This window comes from Grampus griseus (assembly GCF_964374135.1).
Source record: "Grampus griseus genome assembly, chromosome: 17".
In the NCBI taxonomy this organism is placed as follows: domain Eukaryota; kingdom Metazoa; phylum Chordata; class Mammalia; order Artiodactyla; family Delphinidae; genus Grampus; species Grampus griseus.
The window spans coordinates 60,714,496-60,742,455 of NC_139011.1; the positions used below are offsets into that span (position 1 = coordinate 60,714,496).

Below are 27,960 nucleotides of genomic sequence, written 5' to 3' on the forward strand. Positions count from 1 at the left end.
TTCTAGTGGATAAACAATAACAAGGGATAGTGGGTATATGCAATTAACATATGAAAACCTTACCTTAATGACGTAGAGCTCCATAATATCTCAGAGATAAAATGTTTAGAAATTACCTAGTTATATAATTTTATTCCATAAGTGAGGCATAAGATTTAGAGAAGTACATAACCTGTTGAAAAATCATAGAGATAGTGGTTAATTTTTAAGCGTGAGTCACTGTGTGACATATTTAAGCAGAGTTCCATCCTAACATAAGGACAAGTAGTGAGTGATAGCTGTGTTCTAGAAAAGGAATTTTCTGAACTATTTATTCTGTGATGGTTGATAATATATATCATATTTTATTCTTCTAATGTGGTCAAAAATCTGCACTAACAAAAGAAGGAATAATCTTTTTTTTCTCAGAATATTTCCTGATTTAATTGAAATTCATTTTTTCCATTCAAAAGCATGAGATATTTAGTATAATACTCAAGCTTTCTCCCAAATAATCTTTGTATACTAATCATTGCACCTATATTTTTAAATTAAGAAAAAGTCATTAGTTTTTACCTTGAAGTACTTTAAAAGCATTTCTGGTATACTTTACACTTATATAGGAATTATAAACAAAAGAAAACAATGTAAAATACTTCTCTAATTTAATATCCATCTGTGTTAGAGAAAGGTATTGCCATAACTTTGTGTTTCCATCGTATTCAGACACTCTTCAATCACAGCAAAGAATGTATGACTTTCTAAATTATGTCCAGAATGTAGCTTACAGGTATTTTAGAAAATTTTCAGTAATTTTAAAGATTTATAGAAAAGACACTATGAAGAAATTATTCTGTTGATACTTAGAGATTGTTTTTAATTCTACATTAAAATAAATTAAAATTTGTTAATAAAAAGTTATTAAAATTTTTAATAAATAAAAGTGTGTAAATGATAATTTCTCCATAAAGTTTTTGGTACTTCCTTCCTAAGTATCGACAGTGATAAACCAATGTCGTTGCAAATCATCTAAAATATGCCATCTTAAGCCTGATAACATGCCTTATTCAAAACAACTTCAATTTTTTGCACTTGTTTTCATGAATATTTGAAAATTTGTCTCACCATCTCATCTCTTCAATGACAATAAAATCCAAGAAATAACTTTAATTAATAAAGTTTCTGATATTTATACAATTATATTACACAATTTAACAAGAGCTACATCTTTCCATCAATGTTTCATCTTTTATTAATGAGTGTTTTGAGGAGACACTGATCTGATTTATAATATTCTGAAACATGTTGGTATTTACTATTCCAAAATTTGAAATTGCAAAGACATGGGAATCAACTCATAAACTCACAAATTAATATCATCTTTATCCTTCCTTTTTGGACTGAATTGTGGAAAGGTTTGTTGACTAGCGGTTCAAACATCAATGACTTTCCCTGTAGGCAAGGAAGGAAGAATCCAAGTTGAAGGCTTCTGCTGGTGGAGATAGAGAAAATAGCAAAAGCTTTTGTCTGTTTCACAATGGAAAAAACAAAACAAAACAAAACCTGCAGTACTTGAAGAATTCCAAGTTAATAGCTTGATTCTCCATCAAAAGAGTTGCCCAAATTCTGAAACTATGTGGAATGGAAGATTAAAAATCTAACCTAAAGCCTCTGAAAAGCAAAGCAGATTATCAGACATTCTCAAAATGCTGAGAAATGATCATTAAAATTCAAGTTATACTGGTAGAGGGACTATAGTGAAAACAATACGCTCTCATCTGAAATCCCTGGAGATCTATGCCTCAAAAATGAGGCAAACCAAAGGTAAACGGAGTCATACCAAAACTGTGGTCCAGTTTAGAATCAACATAATCCCTGATTTGATTAAACTTACAGCGCCCACATCTATCTGCCACTAGAGGAAAGGATAGATCCTCTTTGGAGGAAGTTAACATTATTTGGAGTGATACTTTTTTTTTTTTGGTAAATAAAATATATGCCATTCAGTGAAAATTACAAGTCATTTACAAGTTCTTATCATTGACAGGAAATTAGACCAAATGACCAAAGACCAAGAGAAATAACAAGAGATGAAAATATTGTTGTTATCCAAAAGAATTTTATAATAATGATTTGTATATTCAAAAATAGAGGTAATGAGACAAAAACAATTTTTTTTAATGGATAATTTCACCAAATATTCAGAATCTATAAAAATAATCAAAGGGAATTCTAGGATAGAAAATCAGATTAATGAACTTGATTCTAGGACTGAAAATCAAATAAATGAACTTGAAGCCTCAATATATGGTTTTAACAATTTTGTAGTGAATAAACAATAACAAGGGAGTGTGAGTATATGCAATTAACATATAAAAAACCTTACCTTAATGACACAGAGCTCAATAATATCTCAGAGATAAAATAAAATGTTTAGAAATTAACTAATTATGTCACTTTAGTCCATAAATGAGGAATAAGATTTAGAGAAGTATGTAACCTATTAAAAAATCATACAGATAGTGGTTATATATGGGTTTAGCAACTAAGGTAAAATAAAAGTCAAGATTGTTAGATTTGAAAATGGGTCAATAAAAAATTTGTAAACTGAAAACAGCAGGAAAAAAATGAAAAATAGAGGTGAGAGCATAATACCTATAAATGACTCAGTCAATTTTTCTAGCTTGAATGTTGATGATGTCTCAGAAATACAGAAAGAGACAAAATCAACCTTTGAAAAGTTGATCAAAGATTTTTCAAAATGAAAGATGTATACCCATAGATGATAAGCAGGATAAATACAAAAAGCATCATGCCTACCATAGTCAAATTACTGAAACATAAAGACAAGAAAGAGATAAAGCCAAAGAAAAATGAGAAATAATAAGACTGAGAGTTGACCTCTCACCAAAAACAATGGAAGTTGAGGAAAAATTATATATTTAAAATACTGAATCCAACAACCACCAACATAGCATTATGCAGTTGGAGAAAATAGTTTAAAAATTAGGGCAAAATAAAGACACGTTCAGACAAATCACAGCTAAGAGAAATCACTAGTAGCTCTTCTTTACAAGAAATATTAAAAGAACTCCCTTACGCCAAAGAACAATGATCCCCGAGAGAAACAGTGCAGTGTGAGACATAATAAATATTGACTGTACAAAACAATAATCATACTATCTCCTAGAGTTTAAAACATATGAGAAAACAAAACAAAAAAAAAACCCGAAACAAAACAAACAAACAAAAAACCCAAAACCCTGATCTCAGTAATGCAAAACATAGAAAGGAAGTAAGCAGAGTTAAAGTATTCTGAGGTATGAGCATTATTGGCAAAGTAGTAAAAATAATAATATTTCAAAACCTTAATGAGTTACAAATGCATGGTTTAATATTTGGGATAAACATTAAAATAATAATAAAAAGAATGTAATTAACATGTTAGTAGAGGAAAAGCAAAAATGTTATAATACCTTGTGTTATACAAAGGAAATCAAGGAACCAGACAAGAAAGTGGGTAAAATAGATGTGAAAAACGGAAAACAAATAGTAGGATGACTAATATAAATGCAAACACATTAATGATTATTGGTAAATGGATTGAATACTCCAAATAAAAGACAAACATTGTCATAATAGATAAAATAAAAACCCAAGGATTTAATGCTTATAAAAGACATGTTAATTATAAAGATAGAGATTGAGTGAGTGACAAGATGGGAAAAAAATAGCAAACACTGGTAGCAGAACATTTAGAGTAATTTCAGAAAAAGAAAACTTAAAGGAAGGCAACATGGAGATAAAAAGGGACATTTCATAATGACTTGTAAAGCACCATGAAGAGATCAAAATTTTAAATTTGTTCACATCCAATAACATGTACACGATCACTCCAAGCTAAGTTCAAAACCTGGCATACGAGAATTATGCAATAAATGACACCTGATTTTGAAATTCATTGATAAAAGAGAAATAACCATTATTACTCTGTTAGCCCACATTTCATTTTATTTATCTATTCACTCACTTATTTATTCACAAGATAGCAATTGAATGTATACTATCTTCCAAGTACTGTGCACTGAGTGGACAAACAGATCTGTATTTTGCATTCACAGAATTTACTGTCAGAGCAGGAGATGGATATTTAAAATGCACAGTTAAATTCATATAGAATTATTCTGTGAGGTATGATTTATAGACAAATATTATAAGAGGAAATAATGGCAAATAGCTGTTAACCCTATTATGTGAAGTCTCATCATAGGGCCTGGTGTGTTGCAGTTGGTCAATGATAATTATTGTGAAATTTAAAAGTTATTAACACGTTTTAACATTCAATAAGCAGCATTATTTTTCACAATTTGTTTTTTCTTGTTTACATACTGATCATAAATACACCACAAATCTCCCATTAAATTCCACCTGTATAAAATATGGGAGCATGGAAATATTCTCCAGTGGAACTTCCACAGAGTATGTTTACATTTAATTAATGACTTTGACAATAATTTAAAATTCAGAACTCTGAAGTTTTTCTAATTTGAGTTATGGTAGAATTCATAAATTTAAATATTTACATGATTATTTTTATTTTTTTGTATGAATTTGATCAGCCTATAAGAAAATAGGTACGAATCAAAAGTTTCACATTTCTTTTTCTACAGAACAAAAAAGGAAGGATTGAAAAGTCATATTTATAATTTCTAAGCTGTGATATTATGTGGTTGTTTTTTTAATATCTAAAAATTTGTCAAAGATGTGAGACAGTAAACCCCAAACAATCCCCACACAAAAACAAAATGTGTGCTCTAGCAGTGCACAAAATACCACCGGAAGTTACACAACATTTCTTGGCTTGCAAACCAAACCATTATTGAATTTTTTTTTAATTTAAAGAGACTCTATGCTTCATGTTTAAACTATTTTTACATACTCTCTTATTGCAAATGTATGTTTCCCTTGCAAAACTCATCAGAAGTGGAAATTGATCATTTTATTTTGTGCTGTCTCTTCAGTTTGATCTAAGTTCCATCAGGAAAGGAATTGTTTTGTCTGTTTGGTTTCCTGTCATAACTCTCTAGGGTCTTAAGAGGTACCTGGCACATTGCAAGTGACAATACATATTTGTTGGGTAAGCAAAATGAATGAATGAATAAATTACATTTACATAATAATTTTATTTGGATATATCACATAAATATGAATATATATATTTGAAAATTATGGAACAAAATCGTAGTACGAATGAAAAGCAACCTATGAGGAAAGTAACAGATTCAGAAATATTTGTGGTTCTAAGTGAATGGTACTACTCTGACTGGTTTCTTAAAAATAGAGTGCACAGTTCATATAAGGAAATATAAACAAAAGACACTACATAACCATGGAGATACTATTTTAAAGAGCCTACCTGTTGCCAGTGTATATATTTCTAGTCTTTATTTGAATAAGGTGTTATGGTTTCTTTGATGGATGTCATCAACTCTGCATATGCATATATATGTGTGTGTACATATATATTTTCAGATAAACAGATACAACAGTATATGGGTAACACCTATGAGAAGAAAATATTGTGAATAAGCTACTTTTAAGAATATATATCATTTCTCTGAATTTATAGAAAAAAAATACAATCTCCACATACCACCAGTAAGATTTTCCACTGCTGCTCAAACAAAATGGAATTCATTTGCACCTAGCAGTTCATGCATGAACTGAATTCTTTTCTAATTATCAGAAGCTATGATATTTTCAAGTAAATGTTAGACTAACCTGTATTAAAAGCTTCTTAGGGATTTATTACTATTAATCTAAAGTAATATTGTAGAGGATTTATATCATGAGTATATTTTGTAAAAGTAAAGATTACCTTGTCAACTGTAGTGCTTCGATTTTTCTCTGTAAAAGTTATTGTGAGTTTTAACTTTCTAATTTTGTAGACTTCAGTACAAAGGATACCACATTATATAGAATAGTATAGTACAAAGAATAAACATTCTTGATTATTCATCATGCTGCTACAAACTTTACTGTAGCTTTATTAATACTTTCTTAATTTAATCTCGAACTGTAAAGAAAGAAAGAACAATATTGTAATGTGATCATAGGAAAATTTTCATGGCTAGTGTCAGTTTCTCTTAGGGGAAGTCCAATATATTCTGTCAAAGAATTTCCTGGTGTGATAGTTAAAAAGAAAGCAATAAACCTAACACACTAAAATAAAACAGAAAGAGAAAATCTTGTAATAGATTGAATGAGAATTTCTATTTCTGGGAAAATTAGACATGTTCTGTGGGTACAACAATCTGAGTTTGGCATATATTTGGTTTAAAGTATGATCTTTGTCTCAGTCAACACTTATTGGATGCCTACTCATGCAGAAGAACACTGTACTAGTTGCTGAGAATATACAGAGGGAGAGAAGACCTGGTCCCTACCCTTGGACGAGCTTACTAAATAAATGGATCATTGGTTTTACCCACAGGGCAGAGGGAAGACCAAGACTAATGAATAAAACACAATTTTTCCAAAATTCTATTAAATCTTATAGTATTTTAAGAGTCAAATATAGTATAACTGAATAAATTTGGCCTTGAAGTTAGAAGTCCTAGATTTGAAATTCTAACCTTCAGCTTATCAGCTATGTGACCTTAACAAAGTTAAAACCACCTCTCTGAATGCTTCTGTTCACTTGTAAAATGATGACATTGAGATTATATTTCTGATGTATGGAAGTTTCCAATAACATTCTTATAGGACATGTTAGGTACTTATTTGAATAAATGTTCAGTGTTTGCATGTTTAGTATATTACCAATGATTCTAGAAGTATAATAGATTAGATCAATATTCAGAAGAGAGAACTTGACAACATGAGTTTGAACAATTTTGCCTTCTGTAATATTTAGGTTGATGGTTCTGTTATGAGGTAGGATTTGTCTCTCATACTAAACTTTGCAGTAAGGTTTTTCTATGCTAAGCAGAAGAAGTAATCAGGTAAGTTCCTAATTAAAGATTTGATGTCTAGAGAGAAAAAAACAGAAGATCAATACTTCAGCCCTGTATAACAAGCTCAAATATACAGATGCTTCCGAAAGTTCAATCTCTCAAAACTTTCCAACTCCAAAATATGATGGAATATTATTAAATTTGGTACCACCATTTTCTAGGGAATGAGATGACTTTGCAACAAAACTTTAATCGATGAAGTTAACCTGGAGAAAAGGGGATCTTACTTTGTATTTAGCTTCTACATATGTAATATTTGCTTCAACTTGCATCTCATTAATTATAGTGTTTCATGGACACATTCAATTACTACTCACAGTGATATTTTAGTAGTTAAACTTAATAGAGCCTGAATTTGAAACCTGAATTCTTCAAAATATCTGTCTATACATCTGGAAAATATTCTAACTATATATCCCAATACCCAATGAAAGAAGCAAAGTAAGTTTGAAGCCAAAGAAAATGCTTAAATCATTCAGCCACTTATTATTAGATGACAAATATCACACATCATATGGAGACAATAATTCTGACCTATCTCAAGAAATTGTGAGGACAAGCCTAAAGCACAGAACTGCATGCTTACAAAATATGAAGCAGCTATACTGGTTACACACACACACACACACACACACACACACACACACACACACACACACACACACACACACAGTACTATGTATCTGTGCAGCCTTCAATGTCCAAGTCTTCTCTTCCTGGAATCTTCTATGATTGGCCTAAAATGTAGGCTCAGACTCAGAAAATAATAGAGCAGTGTAGGGTAGCACAATTAGATTGTAAAAGTAGAACCATGTTCAGAATAGGAAGCAGATACATCCTCTGAGAAAAACAAAAAGAATGTGAACTCTTGTCAGCAGCAAATTAATCAATCTCTTTCTTCTTAAAAGGGTTATGTTAAAACTATATCTATCATAGTTAGTAAAATACTAAATTTGAATAGATTGCAAGTTTAAAGGGAATACTTCTAGACTATTCTAAGAGAACCAGATTTTTCTTTTCTCTAAATAGATTAATAGTATTGCAAACATGCTGCTGCTGCTAGGCTTTGGGGAAAAGCCTTTGTTTTCTTGAGCTGATAGCAGTCAATAACCCATGTGCGGTTGAAAAATCATCCAAAAAATCTTCACTTGGGGGTTGCCAGAGACTACTTTATATCCATTATTAACACATAAATAAGGGTAATATCCTCTAAACACATTAATCTGTTTAATCTTGTATCCCTCATGGCCCAATGCAAAGGTTAATGGTGGAGTTTTGTTATTAGAAAACTTGTAACATCTTGTACCTGATGAATAAGAACCTTTATTTCTAGTTTGATAATGTCTACCAATAATTGAGAATCACGACTGTGTCAGGCAGAGTGCATGCCCTCTACAAAATTGTCTGTTTTCTCATAACCTCCCTATGAAGAAGATATTATTATCTCCATATTACAGATGAAAATACTGAGTCTTAGAAGTAAAGTAATTGGTTCAAAGGGGTGATATCTTAAAAGGATTCAAGCTCAGGTGTATCTGACTCCACTGTCCATTATGAGATGCTGCCCTATTATTCGAGGTCTCTATTGTTTTTAAAGAAATACAAGTAATTCTTTCAATACATTAATTTGAAATATTTTTTATAAACCAAACTGAATTTTGTGTGGATTTAACCATACATGTTGTTTACAATTATATCCAGTATAAATCCTAGAAGAATCACCCCTGTATTACTACTGAAAAGACTGTAAGTGTTCATCTTTTGTCTTCTTTCTCTATGAGCAGTCGAGGGCTCTGCTCCTTTATCTGTAGCAGCCAAATCCACCTAAGAACATTTGAGCCTAGACCTCTAAAAGCTTCTCTAGTGTAAAGCAACATTTCTCTTGAGCCCAGTCAAGCTCAGCTTTGAGCATTACTGTGTAATTTATATAATCTATTATTTTAAAGCTGATGGGGTGGGGTAGGTTGGGCGGTGGGAGTGGAGAAGGACTGTGTGATACAGTTTAGCTGAAGAGGTTTCATTTAAGAAAAAAAAACAAATATTTCTTTGGATAAATGTATCTCCATTAACAAGTGCTTTATCGTACTACTCAGTGATTTTGATACCTCAAGGCCACTTATTAATTATAAGAAGGAAAATAATACACTACATTTTACCTAGTGGAACTTATGTCTTGCATGAGCAAAAATTTACTTTAACCTCAAGCACAGAATATCATATTTGAAATATTCACCGAAGGGTAAGAATTGTTTTGCACTTCACATTTTTACTGCTTATCTACTGAACCTCAACTCTCAGACTCAAACTAAACCACATGAACCGGAAATACAGACAATACAGTCCTTTGGTAAAGACATTGTTATAAAGCTCGGATTTCATTTAATGGAACTCCTAATTAGAAGATTATTGATGTTTGTCAGAAAATCAGTGTTCTAGTCTCAGATCCACCACTAGACTGGGGGTAGTTCACAGACTTTCTCTATTTTTATTTCTTCATAATTAAAAAAGTAGATGGAATGTCCTACAAATCTCAATACTTGATATATGTATTAATTTTCTACTAAGATAATATAAATTAAAATTCCAGTGTATAGATAAGGCTAAAATGCACTACAAATTCAAGTTGGCATCTTTCTTTCATTTTTTTAACCTTGTTCTTTCTTCTTTTTGTGACTGTATATTTCTTAAATGCTAGTTTAGGTTCTCTTTAACTATGGGCATGGCACTGTGGCACCTTTGCTTGTCTAGGTACACAACTGAATTTAAAAGCAGAGGTAAAGGGAACTCTACTCAGTACTCTGTAATGATCCATAGCGGAAAGGAATCTAAAAAAAGTGACTGTATGTATATGTATAAGTGATTCACTTTGCTGTACACCTGAAACTAACACAGCATTCTAAATGCTATACGCCAAAAAAATTTTTTTTTTAAAAAGTAGATTTAGACTTACAGATTCATCAGGGAAAATAATAAAAGCTGGTCCATAGAAAATAGTGCTCTCCCAAAGTGTCTTCTCTTTGTCATAGAAGCTAGTTTACGTGCTCATTCAGCGTGATGCATCCTGAAGGTCAGAGAGCAGGGGAGGGTCCTAAATAGTGACTAATCCATTCATTCCAACAGGGGCATTTCACAAACTCCTTTTTGTTTCTCAAAAAAAAAAATGTTGTTTATAATAAAACATTAGACCAGAAAGCCTGATTAATTTGTTAGGAGGAAAATAAATCTAAGCAAAGCAGTGTATATTTATTCAAGTGCATAACTTGAATTTTCCTGAAAAGGTTTTTACACAAGCAAGAAAACCCAGCCTTCTCAGGTCATAAAGGTAGCAGAGCTCTATCTGGACTTCAAGAAAATAAAGCCCTGCCTACTTGTTTTCTCTAAAATAATGAAAGTTGATGATTTGACACCATTATTCTGCACTTTTAAAATTTGTCTCTAGTCTCTTTTTGCCAGTGGAGTTACTAAACTTTCCCCAAACAGGTTGCATTCCCACTGCAACCTCAAAAGTGGCAGCTATGGCCAGCATGGTGGGACAGGGTGAGTCTCCCTTTTTTTCTTAGAGTCCTTTCCATCTCAGTATTCCAGGTTTGCTCTGAATATCTTCTCTCAAGTAAAATTCCAGCATCAGATATACTAGATTTTAAGCCAAGTATTACTTTGTTCATGTCATAGGCACAAATGCACAGATTTTCATAGCTAGATACCTCCTATAATCATTGTACTGTTGCCTTGTATTTTTTGTTGTGTTGTCATTTATTTCTATTGAAAAAAAAAAAAAGAAGAGTGTTTTAATTTCAAGTCTTCCCAAATTCTTTTTGGACTTAACAAACAAATGCATTAATATATATTTTACAGTTTGAAAATATATTTGTGAACATAATTTCACCACTTAAGAAAATTAGAGATACTTTGGAAGGTGAATACTCAGAATTTTTCTTGAAGTATCATAGAGTCTTAGCTCTGTTAAGTGTCTACTAAGTATATATAGAACTCCATTTCCACTGTCAAGGTAAAATTCATATTCCTGAGTTTCTACAATAACATTAAGATAGTGACTCAAATTACATTATTGTGGTTGTATGTGGTGTGTGCCTGTAATAATAGTTATTGTTTGAAATATCTCAAGCAAGTTGAACTACTCCATCACTATGTTTCAAAACATCTCAAAATGTATCATATTCTGAGTCATTGTCCAAGACTGGTTAATCTGTTGTTAAGGCTTTTGTCTAGAATATTATATTTCTAGAATATTTTAATATACATAAGATAATTTTCTATTTATGTTTAAAGTTTATTTTTATAGTTTTTCCACTGTTTATTTCTCATCACATTTATAATTGTAGCAATATTGTCTGCTTATTGGTATAATCCACAGAGGCAAAAATGAACTCTCTGACTCCATAAACTGCTATGTAAATAGGTACTCTACATCTTCTCCAACTATCAACTACATTTTTCTTCATTGCATATTTGTATTCTTTTTCTTTTTTAACTTTTTTATTGCAGTATAATTGTTTTACAATGGTGTGTTAGTTTCTGCTTTATAACACAGTAAATCAGTTATACATATACATATATCCCCAGATCTCTTCTCTCTTGCGTCTCCCTCCATCCCACCCATCTGGCTGATCACAAAGTGCTGAGCTGATTTCCTTGTGCTATGCGACTGCTTCCCACTAGCTATCTATTTTACATTTGGTAGTGTATATATATCCATATATACACTACCACTCTCTCACTTTGTCCCACCTTACTTTTCCACCTCCCCATGTCCTCAAGTCCATTTTCTAGGAGGTCTGCGTATTTATTCCTGTCTTGCCTCTAGTTTCAAGACCATTTCTTTTTTTTTTTAGATTCCATATATATATATATATGTGTTAGCATACAGTATTTGTCTTTCTCTTTCTGTCTTCCTTCACTCTGTATGACAGACTCTAGGTCCATCCACCTCACTACAAATAACTCAATTTTGTTCCTTTTTATGGCTGAGTAATATTCCACTGTATATATGTGCCACATCTTCTTTATCCATTCATCTGTCAATGGACACTTAGGTTGCTTCCATGTCCTGGCTATTGTAAATAGAGCTGCAATGAACATTGTGGTACATGACTCTTTTTGAATTATGGTTTACTCAGGGTATATGCCCAGTAGTGGGATTACTGGGGTCATATAGTAGTTCTATTTTAGTTTTTTAAGGAACCCCCATACTGTTATCCATAGTGGCTGTATCAATTCACATTCCCACCAAGAGTGTATGAGGGTTCCCTTTTCTCCACACCCTCTCCAGGATTTATTGTTTGTAGATTTTTTAATGATGGCCATTCTAACTGGTGTGAGATGATATTGTATTATAGTTTTGATTTGAATTTCCTAAAGATTAATGATTGAGCATTCTTTCATGTGTTTGTGGCAATTTGTATATCTTCTTTGGAGAAATGTCTATTTAGGACTTCTGCTCATTTTTGGATTGTGTTCTTTGTTTCTTTGATATTGAGCTGCATGAGCTCCTTGTAAATTTTGGAGATTAATCCTTTGTCAGTTGCTTCATTTGCAAATATTTTCTCCCATTCTGAGGGTTGTATTTTGGTCTTGTTTATGTTTTCCTATGCTGTGCAAAAGCTTTGAAGTTTCATTAGGTCCCATTTGTTTATTTTTGTTTTCATTTCCACTTCTTTAGGAGGTGGGTCAAAAAGGATCTTGCTGTGATTTATGTCATAGAGTGTTCTGCCTATGTTTTCCTCTAAGAGTTTTATAGTGTCTGGCCTTACATTTAGGTCTTTGATCCATTTTGAGTTTATTTTTGTGCATGGTGTTAGGGAGTGTTCTAATTTCATTCTTTTACATGTAGCTGTCCAGTTTTCCCAGCACAACTTATTAAAGAGGCTGTCTTTTCTGAATTGTGTACTCTTGCCTCCTTTATCAAAGATAAGGTGACCATATGTGCATGGGTTTACCTGTGGGCTTTCTATCCTGTTCCATTGATCTATATTTCTGTTTTTGTGCCAGTACCATACTGTCTTGATTACTGTAGCTATGTAGTATAGTCTGAAGTCCAGGAGCCTGATTCCTCCAGCTCTGTTTTTCTTTCTCAAGGTTGCTTTGGCTATTTGGGGTCTTTTGTGTTTCCATACAAATTGTGAAATTTTTTGTAATATTTCTGTGAAAAATGCCAGTGGTAGTTTGATAGGGATTGCATTGAATCTATACATTGCTTTGGGTAGTAGAGTCATTTTCACAATGTTGATTCTTCCAATGCAAGAACCTGGTATATCTCTCCATCTATTTGTGTCATCTTTAATTTATTTCATCAGTGTCTTACAATTTTCTGCATACAGGTCTTTTATCTCCTTAGGTAGGTTTATTCCTAGGTATTTTATTCTTTTTTGTTGCAGTGGTAAATGGCAGTGTTTTCTTAATTTCACTTTCAGATATTTCATCATTAGAGTATAGGAATGCCAGAGATTTCTGTGCATTAATTTTGTATCCTGCTACTTTACCAAATTCATTGATTAGCTCTAGTAGTTTTCTGGTAGCATCTTTAGGATTCTCTATGTATAGTAAGTATCATGTCATCTGCAAGCAGTGGCAGCTTTACTTCTTCTTTTCCGATATGCATTCCTTTTATTTCTTTTTCTTCTCTGATTGCTGTGACTAAAACTACCAAACAATGTTGAATAAGAGTCGTGAGAGTGGGCAACCTTGTCTTGTTCCTGATCTTAGTGGAAATGGTTTCAGTTTTTCACCACTGAGGGTGATGCTGGCTGTGGGTTTGTCATATATGGTCTTTATTATGTTGAGAAAAGTTCCCTCTATGCCTACTTTCTGGAGGGTTTCTATCATATATGGGTGTTGAATTTTGTCAAAAGTTTTCTCTGCATCTATTGAGATGATCATATGTTTTTTCTCCTTCAATTTGTTAATATGGTGTATCACATTGATTGATTTCCATATGTAGAAGAATCCTTACATTCCTGTGAGAAACCCCACTTGATCATGGTGTATGATCCTTTTAATGTGTTGTTGGATTCTGTTTGCTAGTATTTTGTTGAGGATTTTTGCATCTATGTCTATCAGTGATATTGGTCTGTAGTTTTTTTTGTGACATCTTTGTCTGGTTTTGGTATCAGGGTGATGGTGACCTCGTAGAATGAGTTTGGGAGTATTCCTCCCTCTGCTATATTTTGGAAGAGTTTGAGAAGGATAGGTGTTAGCTCTTCTCTAAATGTTTGATAGAATTCACCTGTGTAGCCAACTGGTCCTGGGATTTTGTTTGTTGAAAGATTTTAAATCAGAGTTTCAATTTCAGTGCTTGTGATTGGTCTGTTCATATTTTCTATTTCTTCCTGGTTCAGTCTTCGAAGGTTGTGCATTTCTAAGAATTTGTCCATTTTTTCCAGGTTGTCCATTTTATTGGCATATAGTTTCTTGTAATAGTCTCTTATGATCCTTTGAATTTCTGCAGTGTCCATCATACTTGTATTCTTAAACTTATATAGCTTATTAAATGGTCGAAAATGTGAATGCTAGGTTTAATTTCACAGGACATTAAATAACACGTGTGGATATACCGGCAAATTCTTTAATCTCTACAGTCCTCAGTTTCCTTATCTGAAAATGATAGCAATAATATTAATTTTAATCAGTTGATGTTAGGACTAAATGAAACAATGAAAGTCAAACAATCAGTACACAGCACATACTCAATGAAATAAATGTCAAGTATTCTCTGTAATTACCATGCTGTTTTCAATTCTCTCTTAATGTTTTGAATAATTTTACCTTAGTTCAGACTTAGATTAAATATAGCTTCACCTAATAATTGTGGGTACTTGATTATCCAAGAGTTGTTGTATTTCTTCTTTCCACACTAAGATTTGCTGTTGGACACCACAAGAATTTCTCCTCATTACATTTCACCTTTTCAAGTTTACATGGCAGTAACAGTGGACATTTTGCTCACTCGTTCTTGTAGATTCCATCCTCGATTTTGTAGAAAGAAGTCATTTCTGATGCTCTGGATGAAGGTCTTCAGTTACATATAAATTTGACCTTCACTTACATTTGAAATGTTGTTGGTGGGAATGTAACTTGATACAGCCATTATGGAGAAAAGTATGGAGGTTCTTTAAAAAACTAAAAATAGAACTACCATATGAACCAGCAATCCCACTACTGGGCATATACCCAGAGAAAACTATAACTCAAAAAACACATGCACTCCAGTGTTCATTGCAGTACTATTTACAGTAGCCAGGACATGGAAGCAACCTAAATGTCCATCAACAGATGAATGGATAAAGAAGATGTGGTACATATATACAGTGGAATATTACTCAGCCATAAAGAGGAACGAAATTGGGTCATTTGTAGAGACCTGGATGGACCTAGAGACTGTCATACAGAGTGAAGTGAGTCAGAAAGAGAAAAAAATATATTGTATATTAATGCATATATGTGGAATCTGAAAAAAAATTGGTATAGATGATCTTATTTACAAAGCAGAAATGCAGACACAGGCATAGAGAACAAACGTATGGATACCAAGTGGGAATGGGGCATGGTGGGATGAACTGGGAGATTGGGATTGACATATATACACTATTTATACTATGTATAAAATAGATAACTAATGAGAACCTACTGTATAGCTCAGGGAAGTCTACTCAGTGCTTTTTGGTAACTTAAATGGGAATGTAATCTAAAAAAGAGGAGATATATGTATATGTACAGCTGATTCACTTTGCTGTACAGTAGACACTAACACAATATTGTAATGTTACTATACTCCAATAAAAATTTTTAAAAAGTATATTTTAAGAGTTACAGGGTTATGAGACTTCCCACTTGGCTTGGGAGGGAATCAGATAGTCTTCAATTAAGAGAGTTATCGAATGCAATTAGGAAAGTTTCTAGAGTCATAAAAAAGTATATATCAGTCTCTAGAGAGAGGGGGAAAAGAAGCAAACACAGAAAAAACAAACAAAAACACATTTCTTCCTGTCAGCAATAGGTATATTAGCAACTTAAAGTATGGCTTCAATTAGATGGGTAGGTTAGGCATGATGTCATAGAAACATTTTCTGTTGACTCTGATAGGAAAATCCAAACCCTTTCTAAGGTCTATATTTATCACTGTTTTATTTGTTGACAATTTTTATTTAAAATATTAAATTAATTGGTTTCTGAGTGGATTCTTCTGAGCTCCCTTGAGATGTCTAGTTAGGCTTGGCTTATCTGTTGTCTTAATTCAAATCAAGAATAATCCAGATACAGAGCAGTCACCACTAGTTTGAATCTATCTTTGGTTAAGTCTTTTATGAACAGACTATGAGGAAGATGGCTCAGGCCTCAAGGAAAGTAGAGAGATTCAGTGCCAACAATGATAAATAATAGAATAATTTTAACATGCAAATTAAATTAACTTTACCAGGATCAGAAAAAACATGGGAATGAGGGGATCCTTGATACTTCTGTGTGATAGCCCAGAGCTCTAACACTTTGGATTCATCTCTGTAGGTGAAGCCATGAGATCGACAGTAAAGAGAAGAGCCAAAAGAAGAAAAAACTGAGACAGATTTTAGAATTGCATCAAAATTAAAAGAAGAGAAAAAAAAATACAAGATGTCTCTAAATAAATGTGATTTGGGTATGTACTGTAATACTTTGTCAGTCATTGTCATAAAGTTTTCATGGCTTTTATTATAAATAAGCATTAAAATGTTCCATTTTCTAGTCTTCAGAAGGAAGGTAAATCATAAAACCCAAAGGACTGGATTCCTGGGGAAAAAAATATTCCCAGAACTGGAGGAAGCTATGCCATTCAAGTACTTTTGCATCCATAATAACAAAAGCTTTTTTTAATATAAGAAAATTATGCAACAAGGACTTACTGTATAGCACAGGAAACTATACTCAATACTGTGTAATAACCTATAATGGAAAATAATCTAAAAAAGTATATATATATATATATATCTGAATCACTTTGCTGTACACCTGAAACTAACACAACTATATTTCAGTAAAAGTTTTTTAAAAAAGAAAGACCAAAAAAAGAGAAAATTACAAAATCTATGAAAGATACAATTTATACTGTATAATTTTGTCAAACATTTTGTTTTCTTTTTTTTTTATCTGACTCCCCACTAGAATATAACCTCTTTGAGGGCAGGAATTTAGTGGCTTTGTTCACTGTTTATACTTAGGATCAGTGTCAGGTGCAAAGCAGGACCTAAGGGAAACAGTTGGTGAATGAACTAACTTGTACTTTCAAATTCACTTTAACCCAGTAATCCTTGCCCCTTACACTCTCAGTATCTTGTGAGTCTAATTTTCCTTACGCACACATTAGTATATGCTGTCTTCACATTTTCCACTCAATGGTCAATGATTTTATTCCTTCTTGACAGTCCTGTTCACAGTCCTCTAAACCCCTGCTATACTCATTCTGTCAGATGATTTTATTTCAAAAACTATTCTAATTTTCCTGACATGTTCTTGAATTTTCCTGACATTTGTACACATCATCCACCCATATCTTTTCTCAGATGTAAAGGACACCCCTGTAAGTGTCTATCTTTACACTTCATAAACGTCTGCTGTATCTTCTGATTCCTTGCCTTATCAGTGACCCACTTTCAATCTTATATCCTCCTTGTCCACTTTCTCCTTATCTTTTGTCTATTGTCACGTTCAAGTCTATATTGCATGAGGACTTAGTCCTTCCTCACTCCTTTTAATCAGTTACATTACTTTCTCTTTTCTTTCTTTCTCCCCAACTGTCTTAGTGTGTTCAGGCTACTGTAACAAAACACCAACCACTTGGTGGTTTATAAAGGGCAGAAATTTATTTCTCAGAGTTCTAGAAGCTAGGAAATCAAAGAAGAAGGCACTGGCAGATTTCATGTCTAGTGAAAGCCTGCTTCTTGCTTCATACACGACTGACTTTTTTCTGTGTCCTCACAGGATAGAAGGGGTAAGGGGGTTTTCTCAGGCCTCTTTTATAACGGCACAAATTCTATTTATGTAGGCTCTACCCCCATGACATAATCACCCAAATCCTCCACTTATTAATACCATCACATATATACAGATCATAGTGTCACCAAATATTTAAAGCAATAATGTGGGTACCTCTTGCTTACTACACACTTACTTATTATTTTTTTTGCAAACTAGCATCTCCTTCAACACCCATCTACGCCAATAAAGCTTCCATTTTCCAAACCCATTTCTCTCAGCCTTGAATAGTTTGTCTGACCCCACATAATCCAGGGGTTAAAGATTGGTACAACACTTTGATAAAAATCAAGTTTTCCTTTGATATTTTCAACATATGTAGAAGTCAGTCCAGCTATTCGGCATGTTTCATTAGGTGATGGATGATATATTGCACCAGGCACATAGCTAAGTCCATTCCTCCATCCACTACTAATTTAACCAAAATTTGTTAAAAGGTGGCAGTGCCTACAGTAGTCCAGGATGATAGTAATGAACACAGAGCTATCCAGTGGGGAAAATGGGCCTTTACTATTACAACAAAGGGTAAAATAAGGTGAGATGCTCACTATAGTAGCATAGGCATTGGGTGCCATGGAGGCATGGAGTATGTAACATAATTCCGTCTGGAACGAGTTAGGAGGCAGCCACAGGCAGGAGGTGGCCTAACACACCAGTGTTTAAGGATGAGTAAGAATTAGCCAGGTGAAATGTTAAGAGAAGTGGGTGAGAGATTCAGACATTAGTGTGATCATATGCCCTTGACTATTCATAACTCTTCATAAACTCCCCATTACTCCTAAGAAAATTGTAAATTCCCCAAACTGGCATAGGGAGTACCCACAATGTGCTTTCCACTTGCCTTTCTGCACATCCAAATGTTCTCTGCAAAATAAATCATTTACAATTTTCTAGACCAAAAATATGCTTTCTCATTGTGTTTTTGCTTCTCAGTCGTTTTGCCCATGTAAAGCACCCCGTCAAATACTTACACATTTTGAAAAGATAGTTACCAGTTAGTGCCCCTTTAATTACCCGTTCTGAGGTAGTTATTTCAATACTATGATATTTTTCCTTTCAATTTAATAGACAAATCACACATTACCTAGTTTTGTGAATGTCTGTTTTCATGAATTTTCTCCCAATTAGCTTATGAGCACTTCATGGTAAAGAACCCTACCTTAGCTATTTTTTGTGTCCCTCACAACCTAAAGAAACAATGCCTTTAAAACATTAGCTTTTCAATAAATTGTGGACCAACATATAGCTTGATCGATAAATTTTCCTAAGAAATACAGTTCTGGTAATTTTGTTTTAGTTAAGAAAGTAGTTCAAAATTTTTGCCCTAGACCTCTGTGATTTTATAAAATTCTTGGTTCGCTACTTCATTATTAATCTAACACAGCATTACCCTGAAAACAAACTGGAAATGTTAGATTCACTACAAAAGCCAAGGACTTGCAATGAATCTCAGTATAATTACCTCATATAATTTTTGCAACAGGATACAAAATGTGCCATGGTGGAAAATATTGCTTATCACCCTGGAAAGGCAAAGTGCCATATTACTCAAGATAAAAACTGCTTTTTCTTAAAGGGGCCCCAAATATTTAAAGGGAAGAAGCAAAGCACAAAATGTTTACTCAGTTTACATTTTACTAGGTACATTAAGGAATAGATTCTTATGGTAATAGCTAAGAAAAATTATATTAAAAGTTTTGGAAAGGGAGGTAATATATTTTCAGTCCTAGCCATTAATTTTAGACAATATTTAATCTATAAAATGTAGAGAAGAAGCCTGTATTTGTACTCAGGTTTGCTGTAGGCCTCTGCTCCTTTAGTAAAACCTAGAACTTCCAATAATACGAATGGATTTTGATACTGTACTTTAGTTTTAGATTTTATAGGGGCATCAAATTACCTCTCTTTGATTTGGCTTTCCCCTAAATGCTGAGTCTATGCCTAAGTGTCCACCAGAGGCCAGGCAGTGGGTTTCTCTTAAAATGCGACATGTCTAAAAGATGATAGCTGACTTAATAAAAATTTCAAGTTAGAAATGTCATAATAAGCATGTGTTTCCATTCATAAAGTATGTCTTGAACACACACAAACTATCTTTTGTCATCTGGTTCTGCCCTTTTCGAAATTATTCTCTGCTGTTAATTAGAAGTGACTACACTTTGATTAATCTCAAACATGTGTCACATATAAATGATGTGGAGAGCTGAATTCAATATTTTTCCACTTGGAGTATTCATAGTATTCATAGAAAGGAGACAAATATATTTTTAAACCTATTGGCAATCTGATATTATCAAACTAACAGGACGTTATCAATGTAACATATTCTAGTTTATTTGAAGTATTAAATTCACAGAAGAACCTAATTATAAGCATATTTTAGATTGAAAATGTAAAACTGAAGAGGACTTCTCTCTCATGTTGTTATGCTTCAGAAACTCTTATTCCTGGAATCTGTTTTTTCACCTTGAGAATTCACCTGATCTTGGTCCCTGTTTGGTTTTTTATTTAAATCTTCTTTTGACAACAGCTTCCCAATACCTGCAGACTCACAGTAGACAAATACACATGGATTTTGCTTAGAGAAAGTAAAGGTTCAATTAACAAGGGAAAAATGTCTCTTTGACTTAATTTGAATTATCATTATTATTATAGGATATATACTAAAACACTCATTTTTCAAAGTGCTAATTAAATTTCCATAAATATACTAAGCCTTTAACCACATTATAAGAGAAAAATTATATGATAAAGTAGTTGTGATTTAAGAAACAATGATTCCAGTTAGGTTTTTCTGTTCAACTTTCTAACCAAAAATGGTTTTCTTTCTTATCACACAGGCTGCAGTAATAAGTGAAATATAATCCTAATTAATTTTTCCTACAGCTGTATATAAATCAATAGCTGCAACATCCCAAAGGAAACACACACTGCAGTCCTCCGGTTTTCTAATGAATGCAAATAGAATGACCTTTTTCTGACAACTATGAATATTGTTCCACAATTTTACCATTAAAATTGCTGCTATCAGCAATTCATACAGCAAACATGGAGACTACAATAGTTGTAAATAGTTATTCATTATGGTAAGAAAGGAATGGAAAAAAACTAAGCCTAAGTTATTCAACTTTTAAGCCTCAGCCTGATTTTTATATTTCATTTTTTTGTTTGTTTGTTTTCCACATATGATCATAGCATTTATTTGTACTTCTTGCTCATTGTAGATTTTTTTAGTTTTTTAACTTATTTTAAATTTAATTTTTATTTTATATCGGAATATAGTTGATTTACAATGTTGTATTAGTTTCAGGTGTACAACAAAGTGATTCAGTGACACATATATATATGTCCTTTCTTTTTCAGATTCCTTTCCCATGTAGGTTATTACAGAATATTGAGTAGAGTTCCCTGTGTTATGCAGTAGGTCCTTGTTGATTATCTATTTTATATACAGTAATGTGTATATGTTAATCATTTTGATATGGAAATTCTGTCTTACATGTAACCAGTCATCACTTAAATTCTTTCTTCTCTATTCCAGAAGAAAATAAATTAATTCAATGTTTTATATCATTTAACTGAGAGGTTCAATATTGAAATATTTTTGCAAATGAAGTAAAATCTCTCAATAAATAATATTATAAGGCTCTAATTACTATATTCAGATTATTAGGAGACTGTGATTATATTCCACCAGAAATACCTCTGTGGAAAATCGTATTGGTGTCCTTACCCTATCAAGACATAATACTATTCATGTAACGAGCATGAGATGAATTTAGAAGCTATGAAAACAGATAATGACGTAAGGATGACACCTATGGGAACCTGAGAAAAGGTAAGGAGTAATTCAATGGCGTTTTTGTCCATTTTGACTGAAGAACCACTTTATTTCAAAATGCAATAAAATTGCATGTACTTATGCTAATGCATATTCAGTTTCCCATGAAACTTCATTATAGCCATGAAGATGTCTCATTAAGTAGAAGTTAAACTCAAATCTTATAAGAAAAGTAGTTAAGTGTGTTAAACCTAATTCTGCTGATAATAGATCTATATACTGGAAACTCCTGTTGTTCACGAGAGTCAAGAATACAATTTGCCAATAGAATTCAAATACTCATGAAAAATAAGACTCCTCAATTTGCAACAAGTTTCAAACAGGAACTCACAACAAGAGTACTCCATTTCCACAAAATTCCAAAAATATTTCTTCCATCCCCTATTCTATGATTAATTTATATATCTCTGTACAAGACTGGAAACCACTATCACATAATTATTTGATATCCCAAATATGTATTAGTTTATGTAGACTATATTTATAGAGAAATATTAATTGTCTTTGGTAAGTAGTTGTACCACTATTTTCATATAAAGCCAACTTACTATACTTTTAAGTCGAGAGCTGTTTTAAACCCCATTCAATTTCTTGAAACTGTTAAGAGAGCTTTTCTGTGAGTGTGGTTTGGCAATATCGGGCATAGATGGCATTTTTTAACTGTATTAAACTATCTCCACTTGATGACATCTGAAGATGTCTATACTCTCACACCTGTAATGCTTTCATGTTCAAAATGAATCCCTGCTACATCTCACTCAATATTGATCTTTAAGGCATTTCTCCCAATCCTTTTCCCAGTGTGGTCACTGAACAGTATCAGAGTTCAATAGGAAGATCAGCTGCTCATCCACTTTTTGCTAAAGCAATTTGTATTATGGATTTATTTTAGCAGTCTACAGTGGCAGTTGTTGTTTTTACTATTTAAATGCTTTGATTATCTGACCTTGCTTACTTTATCTTTCTAAGTGCTATGCATGGGCTTTAAAATTGATCAATAAGTGGGGATTCCTCTACAGGATTATGCTGAAATCAATCTCAATTCAGACTTTTTGTATTTTATGTTTATTACTAGATCCGTCTTAATTGAACTCATTTTGGTAAATAATTTTAAAACCTGTACTTGATTACAGAGGTTAAGCATCTTCCAAGACCCACACACATTATAAAAATAACCTGTATTCTTTATACATTATTTTATTCATTCTTTTAATGTGAAGCAGGAAAGAATTAATTCCTAGATATTTTATTCAAATACCTTTGCATTATAAATAAAATATCTATTCCATTAGAAGAAAAAATATAATTACATATATATGTGAATAACTGAAAAATCTTGAAATACATTAATGTGCTATATTAATTGTGATAACTGTGGAACTTCAACAAGCACTGTCTGTATGCATATTTTGCACATAAAAGTGTTTATAAGACTTTTCACAGAAAATATTAACACTCCCTGGAAGAAAAATCAAAGGAAATTCTCAATATTTGTACCTTTGAAAGTCAATGGGAAACAAGTTATAAGATTGTTGAATATCAAAAAAAATAATATTCAGTGTAACGAGAAAAATTTTTCAGTTTCACATTCTCACTACTAAGATGGGATGCTTTACTCATTTTTTTGGATTAAAAGAGAAGTAAATTAAAACCTTAAAATGCTTTGAATACTTCTTAACTCAATCTATGAATTTTATAAATTCCATATTAATTATTAATGATTTTGAATATAGATAAGATTCCTAAAATTAACTATGTAAGACATAAACATTAAAGAATATGAACTATATTGCATAACTATTAAAACTTGTGCTAAATTTTTGGTCTAATTTAATTATATTTCGTGCCTCTGGGTGTAGTCACATGAAGCTCCTGAATTTTATCTTTGGATCAATTTATTCTAACATTAGATTTTTCAAAGTCATAAATAAAAGAAATGCAGATGGGAGTTAAAAAAAAGGAATTGATGTCATCTTTTTTTAATCCCATTTCCAAAGTCAGTCTAATGTCTAAATATCTCTGTCATCAACTCTTACATAAAATTACAGTGAAATACTTTCTACGTATGTAAATGACAGTATAAAATCTGCAATTTTTTCCAGCGACCAAAAATGCAAGCAGTAAAGAACTCGAGGTAAATAAACATATGATTATATACAGAAAATGTGCAATATTTTCACCTGTGCAAATACATGTTTTGCTTAAATAATTTAAAAAACTTTCACAGGACTAGAGAAATATCAAATATATCCAATAGGTATATATTCACATTTTCAGACTTTGAAATTATTGGCCAAAATGATTTAATATTTAACAGCTTTCATTTCAGACTGAATTATAGCCTATTATTACAATATCTTCTGCTGCTCACATTAAATAAGATGTAAATTATAAGTGAATAAAAACAAAGCCCTCACAAGATAATTCATCTTAAGAGTTACATGTATGAAGTTAGGGTAGGAAAATTAAGATTCCTAAGCACAAAGAGAATGAGGAAGATAAATAAGTTTAATTACCAAATAGTTGCCATAATGATATTTCCATAAACTGTTACAACCAGTTTTGTTCCTTTCTACTGTTTGTGGTAGAATAACACTTGAGAGAAATCATTTTCCAGAAAGTTTTGCAAATCTGTAGATCACAACCTTGGCAAGACATATCCATACTTTCATACTTTTTTCCTCAAGTGGGTAAATGTTAAGAGAGAAGAATCCAAGTTTCATGATGCAGCAACACAAAGCTGGGAAGTGAAAATTATGTTACAGTGGAGTCTTGAAAATATGACTGTAAAAGTTAATCAATAAAATGTCTATTCCTGTCTATTCACCGGAGGCCCCAGCTGCATAGCTTCACTCAATCGATACTACAAATTATTACGATTTCCAGGTTCCCACTGGACATTCAGAACAAATCTTTCAAGTGTAACAGGCTTGTACTGAGTATAAGGTGTGTGTTCTCTTCATTTAGTTCAAAAAGAGGAGGGGAAAAATAAAATCTAAATCCTAGGTGTTTTTTAAAACTTCAGCTTTATGGAACCAGTAACTTACAGGTCACCTTTTAATGTTAAAAAATCTTCCTTTTGATTGCCAATTTTTTTGTATGCTTCTTTTTTAACTGTTTCATATTTAGTTAAGAAATGACTTAACCTAGTAATAGATTTTGGTGATATAGGAAACTGGTTAATTCTGAATGATTATCCCAAAATAAATGAATGAAAAATAATTTTGAGTTAAATACTTATCAAAAAGTCACTTGGATACATTATCACTATTAGAGAGAGAAATGTACGGGACCCTGATTGACAAATATTTCAAATTGTAGCAGATCCCTTAGAATATACATTCAAGTTATTGTTTTCATGACTTATTCCAATGCATTTTAAAATCATGTTTGAGGTGTTCCATTTTTTCTATTTTTGTAAAATAAAATCATAATTTCAGAAATGAGTTTCTCTTCATCTTAATAAAAGTTTCAGATTCTTTTTTCTAGTGAGATTCTCTGCTCTTTGCAGGAATATTCTACTGTGATTGCAAATTCTAGAAACTACTCAAGACCTTAAATTTATGCTCCATACATTTTGTTCCTGAATCTTCTAGTCAAAATCCAAAGACTTTTCCAAATAAAGGGATAACTGGTTAAGGGAACTAACTATAATGCTTGCATGCCTTATGACTTATGACACCTAACGTGGCCTTTCTTTCTTCTGACTGGGGAGCACTATGGTGTCTGGCACTGCCCCAAACCAGATCAATTGGTAAATTTGATCAATTCATGCCACCTGTCGATTGAGTGGGAAAAAAATCAAAATAAATAAACAGAATTTTTTGTTTGCTAGGCCAAAAAGGCTTTGATTTTTATTTGACATTTAAACAATAGTATATTTTTTCACATATCATAGAAAATATATAGACACGTGTATCTAGCATGTAGGCACATCCTATGACAATGTATGTTGAGGCTATATTTGAAAAGAAAGATAAACCTGTTTCTCCTAAGAAACCATTACTGCTTTGATTATGATATTTATCAGTATCTTTAAAATTTAACATCTTCTTATGTCAATAATATTTCTGATTTATGACTTTTAAAATATTTAATTGCTAAAAACCATTTCAAATAGACTTCAAAAAAATACTGTTACAATTATAAATACTCTCTGAGATGATATTTGTATACCTTGACAGCAGTTTCACATTAAGAGTGAAATATCATACTTAATTTCATGATCAGGCTGTGTTGTAAAATAAAATAGATAAATATAGATCAAGCATATAGAACTTAAGTTTGATTTTTATTGTAATTTAACTGAATGAATCAGTGTCTGGTGTATTTACTTATAAAATTCAAGATTGAAAGCAGATCTTTGCATGCCAGTTTTCATATCAAAAATGACATTTTTTGTGGGTCAGAATAACGTGCCTTTATAGTAATGTTTAACTGTAGAAAAAATGTTGGCATTATTTTAATAACAATAAGAACATCAAAAACTGTCATTAGTTTTATATGTGTTCACAACCATTGTTATATATTTCATATTCTCTAAATATATCTTAAGCATATTATTGCCCTAATATAAGTTTGCTTTTTAAAAGACCATAATATTTATAACAATAGTACATTACTGTAGCCATTCCCAAAGAAACTTTGCCCAATATGCTTTTAATCCTTGGTACCAATTTCTACCCTTTAATATTTGTTAAATGTGGCTTTTTTGTTGTCTGTGTTCTGGCATCTGACTAAAGTTACATTAATGGCAAACAGCATTTATCATAGTGTTTAATTTTATTTAGAAACACATAAAATGTCATCCTAGATTTTATAATTATTTTTAGGGTTTTGTCATATTAAATCATTGGATTAAAACAGAAATAAATTGCTCATGAATAAATTTCAAAAATTTTACTTTTACGTTTTAATATGCTTTAGAAACTATAAATCAAAAAAGAATTTTAATGTTTATCATATGTAAGATTTTGAAATCCTCTTGATAGATATATCAAGATAAGCAGTAAGTAGTATAAGTTTAGACTTTGACTTCCAAAGATCGGTTAATATCAAATGCACATTTTTAGTTTTGGCCTCAGGACTGTGTTCAAAGGTATGAGTGATGAGGGAATAAAAAATATTAGATGTGTATGCTTTATCTAACTGCAATTACTCAATTTAACCAAAGTTCAGTGAGTAAAGTGTAATTCTTGACAAATAGAGACAGAGAGAGGGACAGAGAGAGATTCATCTGGGCTATGTTACTTTCACAATTATTTTTAAAAACAGATTAAGAAAATGAAGCAAAAGGCAGAGAAGATAGAATACTTAATTACCAGAACACTCAAAAAAAGAAACTAACGTTTATTTGAATAGTAGATGACAAAATCTGAGAACATTGCAGAGATATAAGAATTACATAAAGATTTAAATGATAAAAACAGAAATTAAATACTAGGTGTTTCACTAAGAACAATTTTCATGAATGTTTCAAAACAACATAGATCTTTATTACTTTTCATCATAGTTCCTTACATGCCTCAATGGTCTGACCAAACATTTTCTACTCTAAATGTCTCTCAATTTAATACTGTCTTGCTTAGAGCTGCTACTTTAACAAAAAGAAAGGCAACAAGAGCCATATGTAACCTTTGGACTCCAAAAGGAGAAAGATGAGAATGCCATTGGCAGATAGGTGCTACAGAAACACAGTGTATTCTTTGCCTTGAATCCTACCTTGAACATTTCTTGATAGTTAACAAGAAAGTTGACTGCCACGTCATTACTCAGAATCTGGAATAGGACAGTTACCGTTTTCAATATGTGCCATTTCATTTAAGAGATTTTGGAAATTTAAAGTTTATCTATTTTGGAACGAACAATTTATTGAACAAGCTAGTATATTTACACATAACCTTTTGCAAGACAGAGAGAATTAAATATTTAGCAGCTAAAGTCAAAAGGACTGACTTGATTTCAGTTTGTAAAGTAAAACTTTTTGAAATACTAAAAAACAACTCACTTGTAATCATTTTTTTCTTCTTCAGAAGCAATAATCCCTTCTGTCACTGTCTTCAGCTCTGCCTTGGGTTTTCTACTGTTCTGTTCTTGGCGAAC

The 27,960-nt window shown here is 32.0% G+C and overlaps 1 long non-coding RNA gene across 1 annotated transcript; it reads right to left on the reverse strand.

Annotated features, from left to right (window-relative positions):
• Positions 1–83: 83 nt before the first annotated feature.
• Positions 84–27,960, reverse strand: LOC309835355. The gene is made up of 3 exons (XR_014297986.1): positions 27,866–27,960; positions 1,347–1,471; positions 84–172 (listed from the first exon to the last, which is right to left on the reverse strand). It is a non-coding gene; the product is annotated as an uncharacterized lncRNA (long non-coding RNA).